We start from the raw sequence: 26,812 nt of genomic DNA on the forward strand, positions 1-26,812 counted from the left end.
TAGGCTCACCTGTCGCTGGCTGCAGACTGATGGGCAGGTGGAGAGAATGGAAACCAGATGGAGAGACGACGGAAGGAGAGAAGGAGAGAAGGAGAGAAGGAGAGAAGGAGAGAAGGAGAGAAGGAGAGAAGGAGAGAAGCGAATGCACGGAGTAGATAAGCCTGTGGGGTGGATACATTTAGTTTTGGACTTTTCATCTATTCTATTCCTTCCTTCAAAATCCAAGTAGCAACATTTGTACAGAGTTTCTTGACATATGTTGGCATTTCCATTAGACTGAAATCAAAGAAAATGTAAATACTTTTTAAAAATTTTTTTTTTTAAGTTTCAGTCAATATTTTTCAGCCGGGTGTTCTGCCTTTCAGCAACACTAATTCGAACTTTTTTTTTTTACTCATGACAGACAATCTCCTCGGTGGTAGAACAGGTATTTGCTCTTTAGGGGTTGTGACTCAAAGCCAATGAGAAAACGTGTACAAACCTAAATTTACTCTGAATCCTCTCTCGGATCAGATTGTCATATTGCAATCTCAAATCCTTCACCGCACATCTTCTCCGGATGCTAACTCTGAGTTGTTTTTGACAGGGTGAAGAGGAGGCTCGTGCCGACATTGTGTCCTGTCCAAGGTGAGTTTACTTCTTGCCTGTGGATTTTCTGTTGATCACATAAGCTCACTGCAGTTCAGGTTTTTTTTCTTTTTTTTTCTGCATTTCAGTTTCTATCTCGACTTTAGACTTCATGTGCTGCTTTTGTTTTTTTGTGCTCTGTATGTTCCACAAGTGAAGGTTCAATGAAACTCATTTCATTCTCTTTATAAACACACAAAACTGTAGCTCTTGTTCTTTGTTTTTCTGCTCAGCCATGCCAGCTGTGTGTCTGTCATCTTGTAAGTTTGTCCTACCGTCACATAAAACTTCCCTCGCACCACTTTGAAGATGGCGCTTTCAGCAGTGAGCGAGATCGAATCAACAATGTGAGCCACATGTGTGAAAGACCACAGAAACCTGTGTATCATATGTGAGAACAAAAATCTGTCCTCTGTTGAAGTGCTGAGATTCCCAGTGAACTGCTTTTTAGCTTCTGTTTTCCCAGAATCATTTTGAAACGTATGATTCAACAAGTGATCCGAGCTGCTCTCAGCAACCGCCATGTTGAGAACCTCTGGCCTGCCAGTATATGGCGGTCTCCGCTTCTCTGTCAGTAGCATGTCTCCGGCTGTATCTGGTTGCCGTGGTGACATGCGTGTGTCAGCAGCGGGATGTGGATGTGTGATGTGTGTTTGTATGTGTGTGTGTATGTGTGGAGCGGTGGGCGTTGAAAGGGCTCTGTGGAGGCGTATAGAGTTCCTCTGTCCAGAAATGCCAGCGACACACACATGTTGACGGTCAGATACGGAAACTGTTGGCAGGCAGACGTTCCACACACACACACACACACACACACACACACACACACACACACACACACACACACACACACACACACACACACACACACACACACACACACACACACACACACACACACACACACACGTACAGGATAATACGCAGACTGCACGGACACACACGTAGACAGATATCCAGATTCCACACAGGCCACTGCCGTGCATTCATACTGACAGCTCAGGACTATAAGGTTACATACAGGGAAGTCCATGCCTGGCGTAATACTTTGAACACTGATAGTATGTGTACACACTTTTATTCCCTCACAGAGACCCGAAGCTAAAGTTTGGCTGCATCCAAATGTGACAGATTTATTTTTGTACATAAATGACTAATGATATTTTGCGTCGTAAAATGTGAATCGTTGCTCACGCAGCAGCTGCAATAGAGAAATTGGGGGTTGAGGGCCTTGCTTCAGGGCAGGCTCGGCTGTAGTTCATGAGGGAGGAGGTGGGGCGCGTTGCTCATTTGCTCCCCCGCCCCCCCCAAGCAAATTTCCCCCATGCAGGCTTAGGGATTTGAACCGAGGACACAAGCCCGCCGAAGCCCTGGGCTACCGCTGACAAACAGGTGTAATGCAGCGTAATTACTCAGTGATTCTGTTTTTGCTACCACCGTAATTGAGTTCAAGTTCAAAAATGTATTCCCCCCTCCGTTGAGAGGTTTGGCTTTACCGCAAGGCACATGTCATGTTGCATAATCACCGTAAACATAGAGGTGAGCTTCAGAAACACAAAGCACAATAAATGAATCGGAAAGCCAGACGACTCGGGGGACTAAGAGGTCTGTTACAGGTAAGAATGCTAATGGGACTGGAGATGAATCCTCTCTGAAGTCAGATAAGTCCAGTCTTAATATGCAATCCCCTTTTTTCACATCTGTTATGAAGGTATTGTTTATATTTCATAACTGCCCTGCCAAACAAATGTCAGGACTTCAGATTCTATTTTGTTTTAAGAACGTTTTTATTGGTTTTTGAGGGCATGAGGGAGGGCACAGTGTTAACTCTTCTGGCGTGCTTTACTTTGTCCTTCTTTAAAAGTGCTTCCCAGCATGCTTGAACGTTATTGGGCATTTTTATGGTGTCGGTTTATTCCATCACTGTTTTCTTGGGTCGATATGTTTTAGAGGAATTTGCAGCTTTACAACTGGACAGAAATGACGTCCTCCTTCAAATATCTGTCAACATTTTTGTTGAATCATTGACAGCAGTTTGCCATTGAAACCAATTTATTTTGAGCTTTTAAAGGTCACAGTTGTAGTTGCATGTTTTTCTTTTATACAGCGGCAGGAGTATGAGAAAGTATTACATTTATTTTTTAGAATAATAAGGTAGGTTTTTGATGTTGAAATCTCTCTAGATAATGTTTTATGACACTGACACTGATATGTCCAGAATACATAGCACTTGTAAAGAAGCAAAGTCTGTTTTGGTTGAAGAAATATTCTCAATCTACCGATTTGGCTGATTTTTGTTTTCCCGTTCAGTTACACGGATATTATTGTTGTTTATTTTCTTTGCTAGATCTCATAGATCACATATTCAACAGTATGGTGATAAAATCACACTTTATTAATCCCCAGGTGGGAAAATCCAGGGGTTACAGCAGCAGAAAGATAGGCCTGTTGTTGTGGGAAGAATATCTCATCCGTATTGTATCGTGACTTTTATCCTGTGATTCCGACACCTTGCAGTGAAACTGCTGCTGCTCATGTTAGCATTAATCTTTTCCATGAAAGGACAGTGACATAACTGACAACGTGTACTTACTTACTACATATTTCATGAAACACAAAGAGTTGTTTTTTTTCCAGTGTGAAGTTTTCTGAGGTGGTCTGGAGACTGCCAAAGAACAAAGTGTCAAGCTCTGCTTGGTTTCACATTGTTCCACTGACTGCATCTGTTTTCATATGTTGAACTTGGTCACACTGCTAACACTAGAGAGGAGAGTAACTGATAGAAGTACACTGATTTACCTCCGTCATTATTCATGCCGAATTCCAAAAAAAAAAAGCCTGTGACATAACATCCTTTCTGTCATATTCATCTGTAACTCTTTGACCGCTGCAAATGCTCCCACTGACATGGAGGATGGCAAATTCCCTCCACACGAGCAAGCGCACGAATCTCCCTCTGCTGAGCGAGTCTGTGTGTGCGTGATCCCTCCGGGACGTCACCTGTACACACACACACACACACACACACACACACACACACACACACACACACACACACACACACACACACACACACACACACACACACAGGGTCGGTCGGTCGGTCAGTCGGGCTCAATCTGTGTCGCTATCGTTCAAAGTAAACACGCACACACTTTTATATATTATTTTTTTTAGATCTCATTGACATTGATTTGTCTACACTGTAGTCTGTACCGCTTCCTGATTTATTTTGCAAATGCATTTTGGTGAACAAATTGACTTTGAAATTGACTTTTGGGTCTCGCCATTATGACACTTTTTTGTTGTTGTTGCCTTTTCTGTCTGTGTGTTTGTGTCTGTGTGTGTGTTTGTGTCAGTCAAGCCAGCTTCCACTGTTTCTCTTCAGTCTCCCAACAAGTGTGTGTGTGTGTGTGTGTGTGTGTGTGTGTGTGTGTGTGTGTGTGTGTGTGTGTGTGTGTGTGTGTGTGTGTGTGTGTGTGTGTGTGTGTGTGTGTGTGTGTGTGTGTGAGTGTGCGCATGAGTGTGTACGTGTTACCTAAAGCCTGTTCTTCCCTAATGGATTCAAAATGACCTGAGGGCCCTTTCAAGTTCACTCATTATGTCAAGCATCAGGATGTGTTTTTGTTCCTTGTTAGAATGTCTTATATTCTTTAATTTTGACCAAAGAAGCTATTAAGAGTCAATTTGTTGCCAGTGGACACATGGTGGGTGTTTTTTTTGTTGTTGTTTTTTTCCTGTATTTACCATAAAAATGGGAGCTGAAGGAGTCTTTGTAGGGAAATTATTATCATCATCATAAACATTGAAACATGTATTTTTAGAATATATATGTATATAAACACGTGTAAATATCTTACTTTATTTATGATTGTTTAAGAAATGAATATTTTAGGCCGCTAGATAGCTCTGAGTAATGAAAGGACTATTATTAAAATGTTACTCAAAGGCTTTGTAATGACGGGCTATGTTGATTTGATTTTTTTTTTTATGCTTCTTTCTTTAGCATTCTTGCTCTATATTCTAATTCAACTGCATTTTTGCCCTTTTGTTCATTTCATTTCTTCTTGGGCATGTACCTATCATCTTTTATTCGTAAGCATAAATGGATCTTCAATCCTGGTACTTTATAGTTTAACTTGATTATATTTTTGAAGGACAATTACAAGTGGTGTCCAGGCTGAATGGATTTTTTTTTTTTTTTTTTTAAATAGTCGTCTTTTTTTTAATACTTGCACTGCAACCCTTAAGTTATCTAGACATAATCCAGAGTGGGCAAATGTCAGCATCGGTTACCCTGATAGCTCTGGTACAAGGTCCACATAACGTCTGAATGAGCTAATGTGTGAATAGAGCAGGTCATTGCCTGCACAATTCACAGGAAGCGAGTTTTGACAATGTTTTAAATGCTTGGAAATCACAGAGTATTTCCAGAAGGTGAGACACGCATCCGACACGGGAAATCTCCTGCAGTGCGCAGCACGTGTGAAAGGACAAGCTGAAGAATCAGGTCCTGACATTGTCCGGAGTTCATTTGAGAGAACGGCTTAAGTCTACACAACAGTATTAGTATCACTGTCTACTATCCCCCGAAGAAATGATAAGGTAAGGAAGAATATTCTTGCCCGACTCTAGGCTTTGCTTACAGACCAGACGTCGCCTTTTCACATTGACAAGACAATATGAAGATCAGCGCCGGTTGCCATCTCTGTGACCCAGAAGTGCTGACAAGGGAGTGATAAGCCACAGAATTGTATTAACCCAGCCGTGTCCTGACCACGCTGACAAGACGTTCTTTTCTGGGCCTGTTGCTGCGGCTAGACAGCTCTGAAGACGTTGCATGCTAACACTACTCAGAGCAGTATGTCTGCTCTGTAGGGTGCCATTGCTGACAGGCCTGTGTACTGTGGTCTTGAGCACTGTTGACCAGGGAATGGTGAGGCGAGGAATAAAATAAAGTCAGCTATATCAGCTATACATGTTGACAAGGCACGAATGAGCAGTGTGCTACCCTGCCTGCCCTTTTCTTGCTGACAAGACACTGGATGCTTGGTGACGAGCTGCCTGCTATTCCCCACCCGTGTTAGCACGGCTAGGGTCACACGGAAATCTGGACTCTGGGGAAACTTGAGCCTATCTTTCCAGCAGACGTGGTCAGTGTGTTGTGTGCATGTGTGCGCCCATTGATAGGGATTAGCGGAGATGTGTGAGCACGGCTCCCCGGGATGGTCTTGCTTGCTGCTGGAGGTCAATGCATGTGATCTCCAATGTCCATGAGTGTTAGTGTGTGATTGTGTGTGTGTGTGTGCGTGTATTTGCCAGGCGGTTTGGGAGAGGGGGGGGGGGGGTTAGGCCCAGATTGCAATGACAATGGAGAGGAATTTAAATGAGAGAAAAAAAGGGGATCAGGGACATTTGCAAGGAGGGTGGAAGAGGCTTTGGCACCATTGTTGTTCTTCCTCTTTGTAATTCTGCCTCTCTATCTCACTATTACAAATCCTTTGCTCTCTTTCAGTAAAGTCACTCTGTCTGCCTCTCTTGATTTTATCCCAACTTATCCCTATCTCTGTTTTCTGTCTGTCTGTCCTCTCACTGTTTAATACATCTCTTGCTATGACTTTTTCTTACTGCGTGCCAAGTTGGGACATCCTTATCAAGTTGTTTTGATCTGATTCTGATTTGACATCTTTAATACTATCAGCCAGTGTTCATCCGGATACTATTATTTTCCTCCGTAGTTCAGATGGTTACTTACTGTTAATAGAATTGGTCATTAGTTTACTGCTGATGCTGTTTAAATTCATTTTAGACTGGCATGCTGTTAGCCAGCAAGCAGGCTCATGCTTTTAATGGAATAGTTCAACATTTTGGAAAAAATATGCTCCCAAGCACAATTTCATATTTGTATTTCGGTGAGCCCAAATTATGACTTAACACCCACGTCTAGTGTCTGTCCACAACGTCCTGAAGTATTGTCGCATTGGCTTGCCAGGTTTGCCACTGTTGTGCCAAAACCTGTGCTCATCTACCAGATCTAATCAGAGTCAAACAAAAATCACAAATTGCAATTTTAGTCAAGTGCAAAGCGATATACTTAATGTAAATAAGTTAACTCTAAAGCTGATGGTGGCTTATCCTTTTATTTTCTATTACATGTCTTATAAACAAATAAATAGTGTGAGTCAAATAAGTCTTCTCCTTTTTGCTGCGTCAAATTCCCGGTTTAATATCTCTCACTCAGCGTCTCTTAACTCTTTCTCAGTTGTCGTCTCTTGTTTTCCCATCTCCCTGCGACTCCCCCTCTCTCCAAGTCTCGCACTGTCTGTCTCTCTTCTCTCCTCTCTTATCTCGTGTTATTACCTCAGCAATCTGTAGTCAAATGTAGTCCAGCTGCTAATATAACCACTCTCAAAACAGGCTCATTGATTTTAATCACTTTGTGTGTGTGTGTGCGCGCGTGCGTGTGTGTGTCATAATACACACAGCTATACACATGCATACACACTTTCTGTCCACCGAATGTCTCCCCCCCCCCCCCCCCCCACCCAACCAGCCATCCCATTGCTCTGTAGCGGCTCTAATTGCGATCAATTAGGAAACTTCAGAAGGCTGAAATAGGAGCTGTGACAAGGGGCATCCGCTGAGCTGGCAGAGAGAGAGAGGGAAAGAGATGGAGGAGGAAAGGGAAAACCGTGACATAGGAGTGGAGAGAGGATGGGGAGGGGCAACGGAGAAGGGTCCAAGTTGGTGTCGAGAGATGAGCTAATGGTAATAGCGTGATTGATGTGGCCACAGCAGCTGAAAGTCACATCGTTTTTCATGCCAGGTATCGATTCCCGACAACCTCTTGTTAGCTTTGGAGCACAGTGGATTGGCCACGGTACTAACTTCACTGTCGGGGTTGTATTCCCATCTGAAATGTATGCTGCAACTCTGCTGAAAGGTGCTTTGAACAAAAGCATCATATTTTAAATTCTGAGCGTGTCAGCTGGAAAAAGAGCCGCGTTCATAAACTGAGTTTAGAAAGCAGCGCAGAATTTGTGTTTTGATTTATTTCGTCTTACAGAAATACACTCTAGGCGGGTCTCTCTAACATTGCGTGTGGGTTATATGCTTTAAATTCAAGAAGAGCAACTGAACATGTGAAAGGTAAAACATCTGCCTTTGTGTTGGTGGGGGAAAAAAAGAGAACGAAACTGAAAAATGTCAGTACATCAGCTCCGCATTCCACTGAGCTGGAGGCCTTTTACTGACAGGCTTGTCTTCAGTCACTGCAAAAGATGCACAGTTTGTAGTTTGCATACTATGTGCCAAGAAACAAATGTAGTCTGTCTGTTTTACTGTTGCATTTTCCTTTTATTTGGCCCCTGAATTCACCATCTCCTTTTCCTACCATTGGACATATAAAATCTAGTTGGCACTAAGGACGTGCATTTCAAGCAAAGATACCATTCGATTATCACTGGAAACAATTTAACTATTGTTCGAAGATGTCCCCACCACGTCCCCACCACGTCCCCACCACTCCAAAAATTGTGGTAGACCTTTGATATGCGAGCTTTACCTGGCTGAGTTTGTACTGCACCTTATTTTCATTTTTCTTTTTTGAAGGAGTCCACGTCATTTTTCTTACGCTTGTAGTCTTCTTTGTATGTTTTCCCTCTTTGTGTCACAGCATCTAATCTCAGCGCTACACTCGTTACACGGAACCTTGTTGTGGGTTTCTTCTCCTTTTTCATCTTTTGGGTACATTACTGCCTCCAACTGGCGGGATGGATGCCTGGCATTACTACAAGGGGAATATGACAAGACAATAGTAGCTTAAACTATTACATTTTTTAATATTTTGTACAATAACTCCAAAAACATCACGACCCATCCCTAGTTAGGACAACCCTTTTATTTTACTCTTTGAAGCTACTAGTTCTAGAAGATGAAGTACATCAACACGGTAGTAATTCCAACCATAACCTTAGCTAAGAGTACAAAGGCGTTTAGAGCACAGTATGACGTACAGATGGAAAGAGAAGAACAATTTTGTAATCCATATATGGGATTTAGATAAAAAGCCATCAGCGCTCAAAAAAGTTAAGAGAACTGAAAGCCACTGCGTGACACTGGCTTGGCCTTCTGGCAGGTGCTTCACATCAACGATACTGTGTCCCTACCCAATTTGATTATCACTACGCTGTGATAGTTTGGATAGCATCCATTTATGGCAAAGATGAAGTCTGTTTGCAACTTAAACTCCTCAGAACAGCACTTCTAGTGAAGTTCATGAGGATAAAGGGAGCTGATCAAACACAGACCCGAGTCTCAACTTTCCCTCTTTCTGATTTTTCAGTTTGTTTACATGCGTATTGCCAACTGGGCCCTAAACACAATGTCCAAGACGGCTTTGCATGAGTGGTCTTTTTACAGGAAAAACAAGGAACTTGCAGTTAGACTCAAGTATTCTCCCCCTCCCCCTCAAGGCAAAGCTTATAAATAGCATTATTATCCGGAAATTTTCTTTCACGGAGACGAAAGCGTGTTGGTCGCCTTCAGCTTTCTGAGGCAACAGCTGACGAATGTTTCGACCAGTGCGAGTCTACAAGATTCATGTTATTTCACGCGGAGCTCGACTTGCGGATAAAAAAATAAGCTCGTTGTAAATAAATTGAACGGTAATTTTCAGACCTCTGTCAGAGATGGTTGTGTGTCAGCAGCCTTAGGTTTGTTAAGTGTTTCAGTTTTCTCGGTACATGTACAAGAAGCTGAGAGCCTCTGGTCCCTTTTTTAGCTGGCTTTGCCTCAGGGCATACAGACCCTTTTATCTTGTCACCCTAACGTGTGTGTGTGTGTGTGTGTGTGTGTGTGTGTGTGTGTGTGTGTGTGTGTGTGTGTGTGTGTGTGTGTGTGTGTGTGTGTGTGTGTGTGTGTGTGTGTGTGTGTGTGTGTGTGTGTGTGTGTAAGACAGAAAGAGAGCGAACAAGAGCGAGATAGCTAGTCAGGAGATAGGAGGATCAATACTAAGCCGTCAGGAGGTCTGCTACTCCCAGGGAGAGAGGGAACAGGACACCCAGCAGAGAGTGGAGAGGGAGGAAGTAATAGAGTGAGAGACAAAGAGAGAAAAGCGTGAGGGAAGAGAGGAAGCGGCGAAAGGAAAAAAAAAAAAGGGAAAAAAATGGGGGCAAAGATGGATGGACAGCGGAAAAGTAACAGGAAAGAGACATAGTGGATGGAGGTGGGAGAGGAGAATAAGTGTGCCCTGTGATATATGAACAGAGAGAAGGGACAGGGAGGACATGAGGACAAGAATAATGCAGATGAAACACTGTTGAAAATGAGAGCGTAAAGGGCAAACGCAGGGATGCAGTGGGAGGACTGGGAACTGGAGTGATACAAGCTGGAACAGATGAATATGAAGCAACAAATAAGGTGCACTTTACATGATGATGTAATATTAGGTGGGCCATCTAATGTGGATCTTTCAGAAGTTAGATATGCGATACAATATGAACTATGTCAAAAACAACTGAAAAAAGAATAATTTCAAATTTACTTTGAAATTATTCTTTTAAAAATGTTGTCTTTTACAGACAACATTTTTTTTTTCAATTGTTCAACAGTGACTGTTAGTATTGGAAAGGTGTATATTTTATTGTGTCCATCTCATCAGTCAGGTTAGCTGTGCTGAGCAGTGGAAGTGGATATTTGTTGTAAACGCGGAGTAAAAGAAAACATATAATTCGGCTTTAAACGTTCCCTTGTTAAATTTTATCACCAAATGTTGGCCCCTAGTCGCGACTTTAAACATCAACAAGTTCTTTTGTTTTGCTAAAATTAATATTTCACCATTCAGATTCATTTTCCGCCCTTCACAGGGAAGGATTTGGGCACCTCTGCTCTGAAGCGTCCTGTTTCAAACAGCCAGTGAAATCTCTGAATCTTGTTGAAGTATCATCGAGCCGAACAGCAAACTTACTTGATGATCTCTGCGGATTAGAGCGTGAAATGTGAATGTTAAGAGAGAACTCATTCTATAATGGAAAGATCAAACATTTGCGCCCCCCCCCCCCCCAGAATGAAGACGGTTTCAATCAAAATGTCATGGGTCATTATCAGTGCATTGTGCCAGCTAAATGCCTCAGATGTAAATGTCAACCTGCACTTCTTTGTATTTCCTCTCTCTCTTTGCTGTACCACATCTAACACAGCAAGAACATCTGCTGATGATGCCCCCCCCCCCCAACCCTCCAGTGTATCCCACACAGTACAGTGATGACTGTCTGATTTGAACCTCCAACTCCAGCAGGAAGCCAGAGCTTCTCCTTATTGAAACGACAACAAAAAAACACAAAAAAAATTATATTTATAGTATTCGTTTTGATGCATAATTTAGCGAACATAAACATCAAATGAGAAGCGAAACTGTATCCCACAAGAACTAAAGGCTTCGACTTGACACCCATAATGAATATTTAAACCCTGATGACCTACCGTGTGTCGGCTATGTCTGTAAATGATTTATTGTTCTGCCTCATGTCTATTTTTATACCTTTTGTCTTTCTTTTTTTCGAAATTCCTGTTTCACCTCTTTTTATCTCCTCCTCTTTCTTCTTCTGACACATTTAAAAAAAAAAAAAAAAAAAAAATAGCTGTCTACCCAGTGGTTTAAAATCATCAGCCACGGCAGTTTGCGGTGAATTGTTCGCCTGGAAGATGCAGAAGAAAATGCAGAAAGTAAAAGCTACAAGACAGAAAGAAAAAAAATCAGTTTATCATGTGTGAATTATCTGTGAATATCATCAGCTGTAATTATCTCTCTGCAGCGTGTTTCAGCCCATGATGATTAAGTTTCTTAATGGGCTCTGGGAATAGTATTATTTAATGTAGGGGAATAAAATGGGGAATAATACCCCATTATTATTAAATGTGTTCGAGATGAAGAATTTCAATTGTGAGCTTCAATATACTTGGACCAATAATGACCCAGGTTCCTTAATGAAAGAAATGACTCTGAGTCATAACACTGGTTTTTTTTTAAATAATGAAGCAAAAGGATATAATGAAACATCCTTTCCTCACCGATGCGTCATCTGATTTGTAGCATGACAGGAAAATGAGCATTTTATGCTTTAGTACAGAATTTCACTAAATTATTTTCTGCTGCTAATCAGTGGGTTATAAAAGTGCAGGAGATTAAAATCAAAGATACATTGTTGAAATATATTATTATAGTAGCTACAGTCATTAAATGGTGCTGCACTGGTAGTCTTTGTTTAACTTAATGCAGATAGTGGCAATATGAATCCTGCAAATACAGCTGTTTATAGAGTAGAGTATACAGATTATAGTAATATTTTACACACAGGATTAAAGACACTTGTCTGACTGAAATAACATTTTGTGAGTTATACATTGAGTTGAACGGGCTGGGTATCAAACTTAAAGTCGTTTTGATATCCTGCTGAACAATCAAAAACTGTTGAGTACCCAAAACTGAGATTAAACATCAGACAGGTTTTTTTTATTTGTATTTTTTTTTTATTCTTTTATCAGATAGTTCCTGATTTAAAACAAAACTTTGCAGAGTTTGGACTATTTTCAGAGACATTGTTTTCATTAAAACATGATTATATATAGGTCTTAAAGCGGTGCAGTGGTTAGCAAAGTTCCCTCAAAGCTGGGAGATTCGAACTTGCTGGCCAGCTGTGTGCAGTCTACATTTTCTATCAGCAAGGGTGTTTTTTTGTTGTTGTTGGGTGCTCGAGCTTCCTCCCACAGTCCAAAGACATGCATGCTTGGTTAATTGGTGATTTTAAATTGGCTTTAGTTCACCCTGTTTGGAAATAAGCAGATGGATGTTTATATTCTATAAAGTGTGTAAACAAACGACACGCAAAAAACAACAACCATAAATGTAAATCTGTGCATCTTCACAAACTCCCCCCCCCTGGTACTAAACTGCAAGAAGCTTAAATGAGTCTTACCTCCATCTCTTTAACAGGCTAAGTTATCTATTATTAGACATGTTCAGTGATGGAGACCAGCGGCCTCATTTATAACTGAATATGCCTTTGCAACCTGCATCTCTCTTTCTGTCTCAAGGTTAGGGCTCACAGGGGAGGAGAGGGATCAGGTTACACTAATGCATCATGGCTGCTGGAGGACACACATGCACACGCCTCGTCACACACTGTCTCACCCCATCACTCTTCCTCTTTCTCTCACACACACCCTTGTGAGCTGATACCCTTGTACAGGTCTAAAGCGTGGCCGTGGCCTTGTGTTATTGCATCCTTGTAACCTGCGAGCAGTCTGCTGTCTGCCTCTGGGCAAATCATTTATCTCCAAAAATACACTGAACTGTACAACCGCACGAGGCCCGACGCAGGTTAGACAAAGATGGTAATGTCAATTTAAACCTCGGTTTAACTTGATATCCATTTTGATGATGATGAAGGCCATGTAACATGATGAAGCCTGACCCTGCTGCACATAGCCAGCAAGTTAGTTACATCATCCTGATGCCGTTGACAGCTCATTAGAAAACTCAAAAGAGTTGAGCATGATCAAAGTATTATCGATGGCTGATTTCAGAGTTGGGCTGGGTTATCACAATGCGAGTATGACATCATTAACATCTGCTCAGGTTTGTACCGACAGCAGGGCACACTGTGCGTGTCGATATTTCCCTGCAAACAAATGCTCGCAGCATATTTTATGACCCCTCTGAATGTAGCATCATTTGAAATGAATCACCATGCAGAGTTTTGGGCCATTTTAGTTTCATAACTCCAGTTAAGCGGACACACAGACGGGAAGCCGGTCGAGACTCAGGATGTGTTTAACCAGCTGTGGCTGGCAGCTGAGCTGTCTGTGGGGGGGCGAAGCGCCGTGTAAACAAACTCGTGTTGATACCTGTGAGGTAAGGACAGAAGGTGTTGGTTTTTTTTATGACTTGAGTTTTAGCTGCAGTATGCTGGCTAGTAGTGAGTGAGAGAGTGGGAAGGTGAAAGTAAGAGAGCGGCGGTCTGGCTGCTGTCAGGGTGGACAGAGACCCGAGGGCTGATCAGAGCAGAGCTGGGTTTGCAGTATAACGTGTGAATGTACCTGTGCAGGTATCACTGTAGACATTGTGATATGCTACTTTGATAGACATCGCCCAACCCCGGAGTGCAGCCATTTTTTTCCTTCATTGACTCTCTTGCCCTGCACTCGACCTAAGTATAGTCCACGATGTGCGCACACGGTTTTTTCTTTAGAATTAGAAAACAGCAAATCCTCACAATTGAGGAACTGCTACTTAACAATGATAAGCGTATTTGCTCGATGATTAATTGATTACCAAAATAGTAGGTGATTCATTTTCGGCTAATTGTTTCAACGCAGGTGGCGGTTGCTTAACCACTGCATTATGAAAGGTTATTGGACCCACTACCTGAAAAGTTATTATTGCTTCTCATATTTGCTGAAAATATGTAGCAGTGGCTCATTTCACCAAATTTACAACCTAAGATTCATGTTAATTTAGACATGTTAAACTAATTAAGTCAAATGCATGCATGAGTCGGCAAATTGTGAGTGACAGCTGTTGGTTAGACAGGACGCTGTCACCGTTTACAATCTGTTGGTGCAGTGGTCTCACAGCATTTTCTTGAAATAACCCGCAGGTCAGCAAAATACAGTTCACACTTCATTTTAATTTTTAGCTGAACCAAAGATTGGCATTATACGCAAGTCAATCAACAGTTAATTAGGATGAGAGGAGCTGAGTGTCATTGAGGCCAACCCAAACTCCACCTGCTGATGGTGCATTTCTGGTAGTAATGTATTCATCATGCTCCATCCTCCAGTGTTTGTCACAAAGTGCAGCGATTGCAGTTACTCGTAGGTCCACGAGTACGCACTTGCAAATGTGCTCACCTGCTCCCTGTAAAGTAGAGACCTTAATCTCCATATGTGGATCCAGCCGGCCGTCCATTCAGCCATGTGTCCATTAGGTTGTTAGTCAATGGCACACTTGTTGATTCTGTATCGTTGCCTTTTGTGTATGTTGGTTGGTGTAAACAAGAAACTGCCGAGGACATTTCTCCCTTTTTTTTGACAGCCTAATGCTTGCTGAGCACGTAAAAGAAAATCAACTGCACTACCCAGTGTTTTGTATTATACACTCTCAGATTCCCACCCGGTGTCCCGTGGGAGCATATCTCACAAAGCAAGGGGTGAAAGGCAAATAATCCCTATCTGTAGTCCATATTACAAGGCCAATACACAGAGCAACACTTTCCCACTACTTTTCAGCAGATAAAAACCTCTGGACATTCACACTGACAGAGATAGAGGTCTCACTGTACACATTAGATTCACTTCAATGGGGCCTGGCGCGAAACCACAGAATAAAATTTCCATTGGAAGACGGACCGTTGACCTCTAATATTAAGAAAAGACCCGAGTGCAGGAGGGTCATTTTTTTCTTCTTCTCTGAATGACATTCCCTCACTTACACACATGAACAAACACACATATAGACACTCTCTCACGCACACACAAACTATCTCTCTTTCCCAAGTGTAGTGAGAGGGCCTTATTGTGTGAGCCAGAGGAAATGCAGACACAGCAGAGGACAGGCCATCCATTGATCTGAGTATAGACTCCTCTCCTCTCCCTTCTCTCCCGCTGCTATCCCACACTGTCTCTGCCTCTTTTTTTTTTTTTTTTTTTTTTTTTTTTTTCGATCTCAACCCTTTGCTTTCTCTGGTCTTTGTGTAATGTGCACTCCACTCTCCTCCATATAGTTTTTTGTCTCGCTGTGATCTACGACCCCCCCTTTCTTCATATTATTGCTTTCTCTCTCTCTCTAGGCCATTTCTGATACTGCTCCCTCTCTCTGTCTGCTGGTATCTGGTAGCCATGCTTCACCCCACTTTCATGTCTCTGTTTAATATCTACGTCTGCCAAAAATCATCCATCCCTTCCTCTTTCTCTTTGCTATTCCCTTCACTTCACTTTTGGCTTCCTGTCCTTCTCTAAAATGACTGTTTTTCCTTCGAAGTCATTCTGTCTCCCACTAGTCAGGGTATTATGGAGCGAAAATGTAGAAGATGGGGGCACAATTAGAAATCAGGAGAGGAAGGAAATGAAGACAGAAAAGTAGAAAAAGGTCTGAAGGAAGGAAGCATTAAAAAGGTGGAAGGAAGGTAGAGACAATAAAGTGAGGACATGGTTAGGAAGGGCAACATGGCAGAGAAGGAAGGAGGTAAGTAAACCTGGACAGAGTGCCACAGCAGAAAGCACCCACAGGTAGTTTGTATGTTAAATTGTGCTTTAAAAAAAAAAAAAAAAGGCAAGGAGCTGAACAGGAGGGAGCGACTCTCCATTTTGTACATCCCTCGTCTCTTTCACTCCTTCTCCTCCTCGCCTTTTTTTCTCTCCCTCAATGTTTTGGCAATTCCCTCTTCACCTCCCTCCTTCACCATCTTCCTCTTCCTCTTCTTTCTTCTCCCCCCCCAACCATCCTCCTCCTCCTCGACCACCATCCTCCCTCTGTGCCCCGCTCCCTTCCTGCTGGACAGGCTTTTATATGAGCCATGTGGACCTCCCTAATGACATGTGGACCTGCGTGTGTGCGTGTGTGCGTGCGTGTGTGCGTGTGTGTGTGTGTGTGTGTGTGTGTGTGTGTGTGTGTTTGTGTGTCTGCGTGTGTGTATTTGATGTGCTGACGCGCCTGTGTGTGATTGAAGTGCTGACGTGTGTGATCGCGGTGTGGTTCTCCTACTGAAATTTGTGCCGACAGCCCTTTTTACCTTTGAAGCGGACAGTGAGGAGAGGAGAGGAGAGGAGAGGAGAGGAGAGGAGAGGAGAGGAGAGGAGAGGAGAGGAGAGGAGAGGAGAGGAGAGGAGAGGGAGGGGGAGGAAAACGAAGGTAAAAAAAAATAATAATAAATTAAAAAAAGAGACGGGTGCAGGAGCAAAAGTGAAACAGAAGAAAGGCGGGGAGAAGAAAGAGAGGGCGGAGGTACAGAGGATCACAGAAGGTTGAAAAGGGAAAGGGAGTTACTACCTTGTACCCCTTGATATCTCCTTGTCTGCTTATTGTAGAGGTATTAAGGCTCACAGCTTTGTTTTGAATATGAATTGAGGAACATAGACATACTGCAGAAAGAATGCAATGGGGGCAAATATGAGAAAAGAAAAGGGAGGAGAGGAAAGAAAAAAAGGGAGCGAGACAGCAGGGTGGAGGGTGCCTGAGTATACACAAGGTGCTGGATATCATGTTTCAGCCGTTCAAGCCGACACTGAGATGAGAGGACAGGCGAAGAGGTAAGGAGGGAGGGAGGGGGATTCTGTCATAGTGAAATGGGCCTTCTTGGAAAATGACATGTTTTAAAGAGCACTGATTGGAGCTTTTGAGGGTTTCCTAAGGACTCTCCCTCTCTGAAAAGGACCCACCACCTGCACAGAGGTAGTGAGGTACTTATCTAGAGCAGGTTTTCTGTCGTACTTAGCGCACTGCCAGTGGGAGACACTTCATATTTGAAGAAATGCAGTACAAGGTTGATTCTTAAAACCTTAGTTAGTGGCACTTCACATACACCAGAAGGGAAAGCCCGTAACCAATAGCAGATTACTCTAAATTCCAGGGAAAGAAAACTGAAACCCAAAGAAATGCTTTTTCAAATTTGCCTTTTTCAAATTAATATTTCATTCACAGTCAATAGAACAGTCCAACACTACTTAATCTCATTCATTAGGATGTCATGTATCTTCAAAAATTTGAAAAAGGTAAATCATAATGAACAGGTCGACACAGCCTCTGTTTAATCAAGGTTAAATACATCCTTTTGTTTGATTCAGAAAAACACAATCTCTTACTGTGGTTTACACCGAGGAGGAAAACTTCAGAATGAAAGCAGTTCTAAAGCTCAGACCGTGGTCGTCCTGAAGGTAACAAAAGCTGGAGCCTTGTGAAAAAGACATCTAAAACACGCAGGTTTAGTTTGGCTGAGATCTATTTAGTCAGTACTATTGAGGAGAAAAACAAAAAAATCCATAAATGACTGCATTAAATGATTTTAAGCGAGAATACAAACGTCATCGAATGAATGTGGAATAGAGGATGTGAGTAGGAGGATAAAAAAAAAGAGGTGTAGAGCCAAGTTCTTTCTTTGTCCTCACTCTTCAAGGGTATCTGTTTTTGGTTTGGTAATTTATTCTATCCGTGTAAGGATTCTTCATTTCCGTGGCGGTTGCTGATATTTGTGCCACCATCTCAGTGGTGTAATTTCTTACGGATTTCTCTCATATGTTTCTCAATTTACAACATCTGCCTTTTTTTTTTTTTTTCCCTTGACTGTATCCTATCAAGGGCAACACACACCGGCAAGCATGTTCATACTGCCAGTAGTAGTGTGGCATGGAAGTAATAAAATGGTTGAAAAATACAGTTAAAGTTACTGAAGATAATCGTTCAGAGCCTCCCCTGTAGGGTTGATAACACCATCACATATCTAATCTTTCTGTGTATTTAATTTTTCCTTCTCCAACTATCAGGTAGAGCTTTTTGTCGGAAGCCTCAGTTTGCTTTGTGCCTTAAAGAACGACAAAAAAACAAAAAAAACAAAAAAAAAAATGTATGTATATATTATTTTTTTACTGGACTCTTTGCTTTATTGTTTGTTTCCAAGGACCTTTCTCTCCCTCAGTGACCTGGGTGACTTTAATTCAATATATCAATTATAAAAAAAGATACAAATAATGAAAGACTCGTTGTCAAATGTCAAAATTTGTAATACCACACCGTATGACATGATGCCATTCACCATACAGTTTATGAGAGGATATCAAACAAGTATTTGTTTATTTCTTTTTCTGCACATTTTAAGTTCATCCACGTGATTGTTCCAAAAATAAGTTGTGAATTTTCTTAGATCTATTTTAACAACTTCAACCCTCTCCTTAGTTTTTTTTTAAAAACATAGATATTCTTTTAAGTTAATTTTCCCTGCACATTTTTTACAAACATATTTCAAATATTGCATGGTAACACATTTTTATGACCTTTATTATTTGTCCAATCCAGTAAGCAACTAAATCATGAAATAGTAATGGCTGGACTTTTGAAAACAGGACATACTGTATGAAACAAGCTTGGAGTGTTTGAAGCGCCACAGCGTGTTTTACTTTGAAGCGCATAGTCGTGTTTGAAAGATGAAAAGAGGGCGGCAAAAAGAGACCAATTGTCCACTATAATCAACTCTTAGTGCAAACACACTCAAATGAGCTCCCAGCAGCATTGATCAGACACAACCTGGTATATGACATCAGCTGAAAAGGATCAAATTCTATAAACGCATAAGCCGTTCCATAGTATCTTTATATATAGTAGCTCTATGAATGTGGTCATCCACATTTTCAGGCAGCCCTGGTTTTCTAAATTTAATTGAGGTAGGATACATCAGATTTTTTGTTCTAAGAACACCAACCTCATGTCTTTGGTGAGTCATTATATGTAGTAACATTTTTTAAATATAAGCCTGTTGATGAAAATCCTGGTAAATGTGCACAAGTCACATGTCACTGTGAACAAATGTTCATTGTTTCCTTTGATATTTAGACAAATACAAATTATTTTTTACCTTACTTAAATCATGAAAATCAAATCTTGACAACGTGAAGTCACGCTTTAACCCTGTTGCACAAAAGTGGCCGTTGGGTCCCAAAAGTTGGAGTAGGAAACCTTTGACAGCATGGCTAGTTAAGAGTGATTGATGCCCGCAGCCCTCTCAGCTGTTAAGCAGAGATGAGGGAGAACGAGTGATGCAAATCGGATTGGAAGCGGCCTGCTGGCATCTGACTTCAGGAATGGTGATTAAAAACACATTATGACAAAGACAACATCTGGTGGTGCATTCGAAGCGTCAACTGAACAGTAGTGTAGTGCTACATTAGCCTGGCAGAACATGCACGGAAGATGAAAGGTGTGCCGCAGAACTCCAGACTGCACTCCAAACAATGAAATATGACAAACAGAATCAAACGCTATTTTCTGCAGCTTGATGGTGCTTTGAGGAAACTACAAACAAACACTGCATAATTGTTATGGTATTCCCCAACCTTCTCAAATTTAGCACCGAGTTGCATCCAATATATGTTCTCTTTGTCTTCATTTACGCAACCACTCATTGACAGTAAACAACTTCATCACTGTAAATAAATTGTAAACCTGCTAAATTTCAGTAAACTCAGTAATCTGGGAATTCATGTTCATGAATTCATATTCATGCATCACATGCATGAAGCCCCCCTCCCCCTCAAAAAAAACACCACAATGTGTAGATTTTGTTGTCTATATATATCTATCAATACACATTTTTCTCCATTTCATATCTATTTCCTTCACAGACAGTCATTTCTCTGATCACTTCTAGCTCTGAAAAATCCCCTTTGATGTGAAATCTCTTTCAAAGTTTCTCTGCTGTGCTATTGCACGTAACAAAGAATAATGTAAAAATGATTCTCTATATTGTACTGGAGCTTCTTTGTGAGTAGGTGCTCATCACAGATCAACAAAATAAAACTCATGGATCTGTGGTTTCATATTTGCTAAAAACGTTTAATGGTTTTACAACCTTTGAGATGAAGTACATTATTTACCAGAACAAATGTGCACCATAACAGAAAGGATGGTGCTAGATGGGATCAACAGCAGGGATGCTCTGCCTGCGATGGATCATTACATTGTGGAAGGGTCAGGGTTAGAGATTGGGCTGCAAAACAATTAATGACAGCAGTATAGTCTTTAGAGCGTGCTTCCCTCTAGCTGATCCAATCTAGCTCCAACCAAACAGAAAAATATCAAAGTCAGTGGTGCACAGTATTAAATATAATTTAGTTGTTAAGTATTGGGAGCTTGATATTAAAGCAGAACAAAATATGTTTCACTGCAGCAGAATTCACACAAAGTTTGACACATTTACACAGTTTGAATACTTCAGAGATCTTTTCAACATATTATTAGTCGATATTTTGTTTCTTTCATGTTTGCACAAATGGACATGTCAGTATTACATGTTCAAAAGGGAAGGTTTTAAAAGGTAGTTAAAACTTGTCTTCTTACTTTCATGTCATGTGATGATTTAACTTCACATTCAACTTTGGTAAATGAAGCCAACATCAAGCCAAGAGCATCAAAGTTTTTCTCGACGTTCAATCTTTAATTACTGAGTCAGAAAGACTAAAAGGAGAGGCAATTACAAAGAAAGATATAGACCACGTGGTAAATAACCAGCAAGCTTAACGTGTAGCTCCCAAAATCAAGAACCTGGATAAGGCTCTCAAGAACAAAACACTGCTCAGTCACTGCATTCAGTCAGAACAAACAGTGGTACTCAAAAACAAACAATTTTTTTATTTTTTTTTAGAACAGCTGTGGCATTATACTGCATGTAAAAATAGCCTGGAGAGCAACAGTCAATTGTGGTACATAAAAGCATTTTGAAAGGCAAAAAAAAAAAATCCCGTCATTCAGAGAGAGAAACATATCATGCCACCCCACAATTAAACTGACATTTCATTCACAATGTGTCTAAAAGTTTAAAGAAATACACTGACACATTTGTCAGTGCAATTAAAACAAGAGGAGGCAGTAAAAAGTAACGTATGAAGTCGCTAAAGCTTTCAAGCAATAAAGGAAAGAAAGGAGGGGGTCTGTCACTCCCCACTGAGTTAAATTAAAACAGGGTTATTTGAGACCTTATAATCCTTTCTCCAAATGTAATGCAAAGCAGCCGGTGAGATAAACTTCTCGAAGTCAAACGTCGTTATATTACGCTGACCAGTGATTCCCACGCTGCGGCGGTGGCGTTGAAATTGTAAATCTGCGAGGTATTTTTTTGTCATCAACCATGTTGGTCAGACTGTGATGCAAGATTCAGAAACACTTCACGTATATGGATCTCCAGGTAGGACTTCAATTCCTGTGCTCTTTAACAATGGGATTTACTGTCTTAGGAGTTTATTTATAGCTCAGAAACAAGCTGTGCACAAATTAGTCGTCAAAAATATAATGTATCGTGTGAAAAAGGTTGTGTGTTTATAGATCTGTGTGTCCCTGTTGTAATTAAGTGTAAAATGCCACTTCTTCTATTAAGCTGCCAGAAAGAAAGAAAGGAGTGTATTAATGCATGACTGATTGACTGACTGAAGTTGAGTTGTGCTCTATAAAAATGTCATCATAAACATTAAAATCGACACATTGCGGCTTGGGATTTTCAGATGTCTTTGTCAGTTGAAAGTAGATCAGAAAGCTCAATGATCAGAAAATCTCCAAACGCAGTCACAGATTAAAAGTTGCTCTTCTGCCATTCTGCATTTCTGAGAGATTTTCTACTTGAGCAGCTTCGGCTCCATCAGAAACAACCTTTTGGGGTTTGATTGATTGAGTTTTCATGCAAAGAATGAACGTCGAGACACGTACTATTCCTGCCTTTGTAAAATCGTTGAGTTAATGGCAACAAAAAGGTTAATAGACACCATTTAACATTCAATTATAAAATCCTACAAAACAATGCTGCAGAGTTTTTTTTAAACCGGGTTTGCTTATGTTTATGAAGGCCTCGGAAATGTTCACAAAATTTCAACACTACCATGACTTGATTACTGCTTTCCAGACGATCCTTTTTCCAATACCAGTCTCATCAAATCCATGCAAACAAAAACAAAATGACATAAAGGTATAAAGCTTTACTTTCCACGCAGTTCAGAGAGGGAGAGCATAACCCAGATAACTAGATACAATTAACGCGTCCCTGAAACACTTTACATGCAGGTAATCGGTAGATGCTACAATTGAACAATTTCTCCTAAACGCCTATCATGCAGTCGACTAGTAGATGCTACAATCTTCCTATGTTCCCTAAATGCCTCGCATGCAAGCAATCTGTAGTTATCAGCTAGCTTGCTGTGCAAAGAGAAGACTCAACTTACTGCAGCAAATGAAGCTTAAACAGGAATGTGGCCAAAAAATAGTTGGCAACAAGTGAAATTTGCTTAAGTTGAAACCACGTGATTTTTTCCTATGTGTTGATGTAGTCTAGTGAAATATGCAACTGAAACAATTCGGTTGTTGCCAAAAAAGTATTGAAGTCCGGTACCCATATCTGTATTTAGGTCCTCACTGCGTTCAGACGAGGCCAGGGAACGATTATGGTTTAATACAGAAGAAGCCAGCAGTGACTTGCAACGTGAAACATGAGTATTTAACAAAACCACAATAGTTTTTCTATCACGTTGTTGGACTTAATGCATCTCCCATCCAGAAAACCTCCCAACACCACTAAGTGTAGTATGTCATACAGAAAAAAAAAAAAAAAAAAAAAAAAAACAGAAACATAATGTCATGTCTGTGGGACCAGATTGGCATTTTCTATTATTTTGTACATGTAATACTGTTGTGTTGCAGCTACCTTTCACTGTTTGGAATTTTATTTATGAATTAGAAAGTTAAAAACATCAAAAACAACATCATTATAATCCTGCCTTTTATGAGAGCGCTTGAGCTGCTGAAAATGAGGCTCAAAAAGTAAAAACAAGCATGTCATGGATGTTTCAATCAGCTTTGGAGATAATGGGCAGTGGGATGCACGAATGAGAAAAGAATGAGCATAAATAAAACAGCAATTGCCCAGAGTAAATTGTTTGTCTCGCTGAGTGGAGATGTTTCATTTGTCGTGGTGTTATTGAAGTGTTAGGACAACACAACACAACACAACACACACACACACACACACACACACACACACACACACACACACACACACACACACACACACACACACACACACACACACACACACACACACACACACACACACACACACACACACACCTCTCTGAGACCCGACACAGGTCTCTGATGTAAATGCCGCAGTTCATCTATGTGAGCTGTAGTTGAGTTAGTAGCTAATTAGTTTGGCACAGCAGCGTTCTTCCCAGGCCCTGAACGTGTGTGTGTGTGTGTGTGTGTGTGTGTGTGTGTGTGTGTGTGTGTGTGTGTGTGTGTGTGTGTGTGTGTAGTGTGTAGTGTGTGTTGTGGGGTGCTGTGGAGGGGTTAATCCTAACTTGTTGTTCTACACCAATGCCACTCACCCCCTCCTTCTCCTCAGACCCCTTTTCAACTTTCTGCTTGTCTTCTCTCCCTCTGTTTCCCTTCCTCATTTTTGGCTCTGGCTTTCCAGTCTGATTCTTTCCTTTTTCTCCGTCACCGCTCTCATTTATTTTTTTTCCCCTCCTCTTTTCTCTTTCTCTCTTTGTCATGTGCATGTTTTGTCACCACGCTGCCCAGTCTTCTGTTTCGTCCCCCTTTAACTCATCTCCTCACTCCTTATTCTCTACCTTTTTCAACGACCATTAGTCCCTTTTTTCCTCCCATGCATGCATATTTATTGCATTTTATTTCCCACTCTTCCTCCCCCGACTCTATTATTTTCATTCTCTATCCATCCATATCCCTCCTTCCCCTTTAATGAAACCCTCTGGTATTGGACTAATCCAGTCGTGGAGTGTCCTGTTGTATCGCCCTTGCTTCATTTCTCACTATCTCACTGCTCATCCTCCATCTTTACATTTCTCCCTTACCCTCAACTACTGAAAGCCCCCCCCCCTCCCACACACCCGCTATCTCTGTAATCCAGTGTCTCTCCCTCCACCTTTCTGTTGCTCTTTCTTTTCCTCTTCCTCTCTGTAGACTAATGAAAGTCTGTGGTGTTGGTCTAATCCCCCGGCTGTGTGCTCACAGCCTCTTTGTTGGTCAAATCTGACTAATGCCCTCCGTCTCACTCCACAGCACAGGAGCCTCTTACCTCAGCCCTCGTGGAAACACACACACACACACACACACACACACACACACACACACACACACACACACACACACACACACACACACACACACACACACACACACACACACACACACACACACACATATACACACACTTTCAGACAGCACAGACACCTTGGGAAATAATGTGATTTTGCAGAAAATGTATGAGCACATCGATGGGTTGCAATTGTCTCTTTAAGATAATTTTAGTGTAGAAGTTTGCACACACACACACACACACACACACACACACACACACACACACACACACACACACACACACACACACACACACACACACACACACACACACACACACACAGTGACAAACCTCATATAACCTGCCCTCTGATTTAGTGTTTCTGGGCGTATTGGTTTTCATACACACAGTATGATTGTGCACACACAACAGTGTCAGGATGTTAACTCTCAAAGATATTCATTTTAACCCTTGAAGTAACACAGTGAAGTGTTCAGTCTTTGTTTGTATGTCCTTCATTTACCAGTATTGCATTATTTATGAGCATGAAAACCAGCCTGGCAGCCTAACTTTAAATTTAAATAAATGCATTCTCTGATTTTAAAATATGAACCAACCGTGCTTCCAGTTTAATTTGAGTGGCCAGGTATGGCGGTTTGAGATTCGAGGCGGTGTTGAGCGCTCCAGCAAAATCAAGATGAGTATTTTTTTAAGTTAAAGCTTGAAGGGAGAACACGAGAAAGTCATTCCACCAACAATAATCGTAAGAATCCACAAGCTCGTTACACAAGACAAAAGGCACTCTGAATTATGTTCAACAGCAACATGAATAATTTACTGCAAACTTTCTGAGTCGAGACTTCTCGACATGGATTTATGGAGGTTTTCCAGGTTGCAACACATTCATAGGTAACAAAGTATCAGGATGAACTTCAGCAGTAACACCAGCTCAGAAGTTGATCTCAGAAGTTGAACTTACACCGGGCGCAAAGCGGTATGAAACATAACTGGATGTAGTTTCAGACGCACACAGTTGACAATTTAATTTTTTCACTTGCACCCATCTGAGCACCCAAAGGTGTACAGGTTGTAAAATGAGGCATGGTCACGTGTGTTTTTGGGGTCTAAAGTTAGAGGAGCAGTTTTTACTGCTAATTTCAGGGTGCATTTAAGAGTGAGATCTGTGCCTACATAGGCAGGTGCTTTCTTGTTACACAGGTAAGGACATGCAGTAGCACACAAATATGCAAACGATTAAAAGTGATAAGATTACAATTTTAAAGACTATTATTTGGTACATCAGTCTACACGCAAGCAGATTCTTTCATACTTCTTTGCCAATTCGCCGTCTGCAATTCGACAAGGTGCAAGCAAACTTGCCTTTTAAAGATGACACAGATGGGTTTATTTTAGTTTAATACCCAAAACACACCTATGATTAATTAAGAGACAAAGTACAACTCCTTGGAACCATATGACTTCGTTTGCGCTCAGATTATCCGCTGTTAAAGTAGCTGAAGCGGATTTGGACACTCTCTAAATGCATTTGCACCACACGCTTTAGACCATGCACTTAAATCATTAAAACCGTAGCCCTAACATTTGAATGCTTTTCCCTGTTTTATTTCAAGCATGTGACATCACCAACAACCTTGCTCCTGACTGCATTACATGAGTACATTGTGTTACAATGTACTGCTGCTCTAAGTTTGGGAAAGAACAACCATCAATAAAAATATCAATGGTTGTTTTCATTCGACTTGGGTTTACATCATCAAAGAGCAATTCCCTAAACCTAAACCTACCTGAGGCTTGTGTTAAAGTGTGCGGTTCAGAGCTAAAAAAAAGCTGCATATTGTAGCTTTGCAGATTGTACAGAGTGAAATTAGCTTCCTTGTTTCTTGGTTCCAAAAAAACCCCCACAGAGTCCCTTGATATAAGACCAAAAAAAAAAAAAAAAAAAGCGGACTTGGCCATAAAGCCTCAGAAAGAATATCACGGAGGTTACTGTGTGGGGGATCATAAATGTTTGGCTAAATGACATCTTCAGCCTCTGTTCACGGCTCAACAGTAAATCTTTGTATCCATGAACTGCTGTCGGCATTGATCTGACCTGAACTCACCTACGTCGTAGCAACACATACACCGACCCTGACACCTACGCTCAGGTCAGAGCAGATCATTTTCCAACCTCATTGTCATCAGTCATAGCCGTAACCTCATTGAGGCAGTGTAGAGGTTGGCCTTCAAATGACTGCTCCATTATAGGGCAGACAATGACCTCATCTCACCCCAGCAATCCTCTCGTAGAAGCCCGCGATGTTAATGGATTATAT

At 41.3% G+C, this 26,812-nt stretch overlaps 1 protein-coding gene across 3 annotated transcripts in view; it reads left to right on the forward strand.

Moving 5' to 3' along the window:
• Positions 1-26,812, forward strand: part of cntfr (ciliary neurotrophic factor receptor) — a 231,180-nt gene that overhangs the window by 34,944 nt on the left and 169,424 nt on the right. For all 3 annotated transcript variants that reach the window (XM_069704998.1, XM_069704989.1, XM_069705007.1), the window contains one exon: positions 587-627. The gene's annotated coding sequence lies outside the window, so the exon portion shown is untranslated. The remainder of the gene's footprint in view (positions 1-586; positions 628-26,812) is intronic.

Source organism: Brachyistius frenatus, unplaced genomic scaffold, assembly GCF_029030835.1.
Source record: "Brachyistius frenatus isolate BFR_SWC_R1_liver_20210118 unplaced genomic scaffold, ASM2903083v1 Contig_3, whole genome shotgun sequence".
Classification (NCBI taxonomy): Eukaryota; Metazoa; Chordata; class Actinopteri; family Embiotocidae; genus Brachyistius; species Brachyistius frenatus.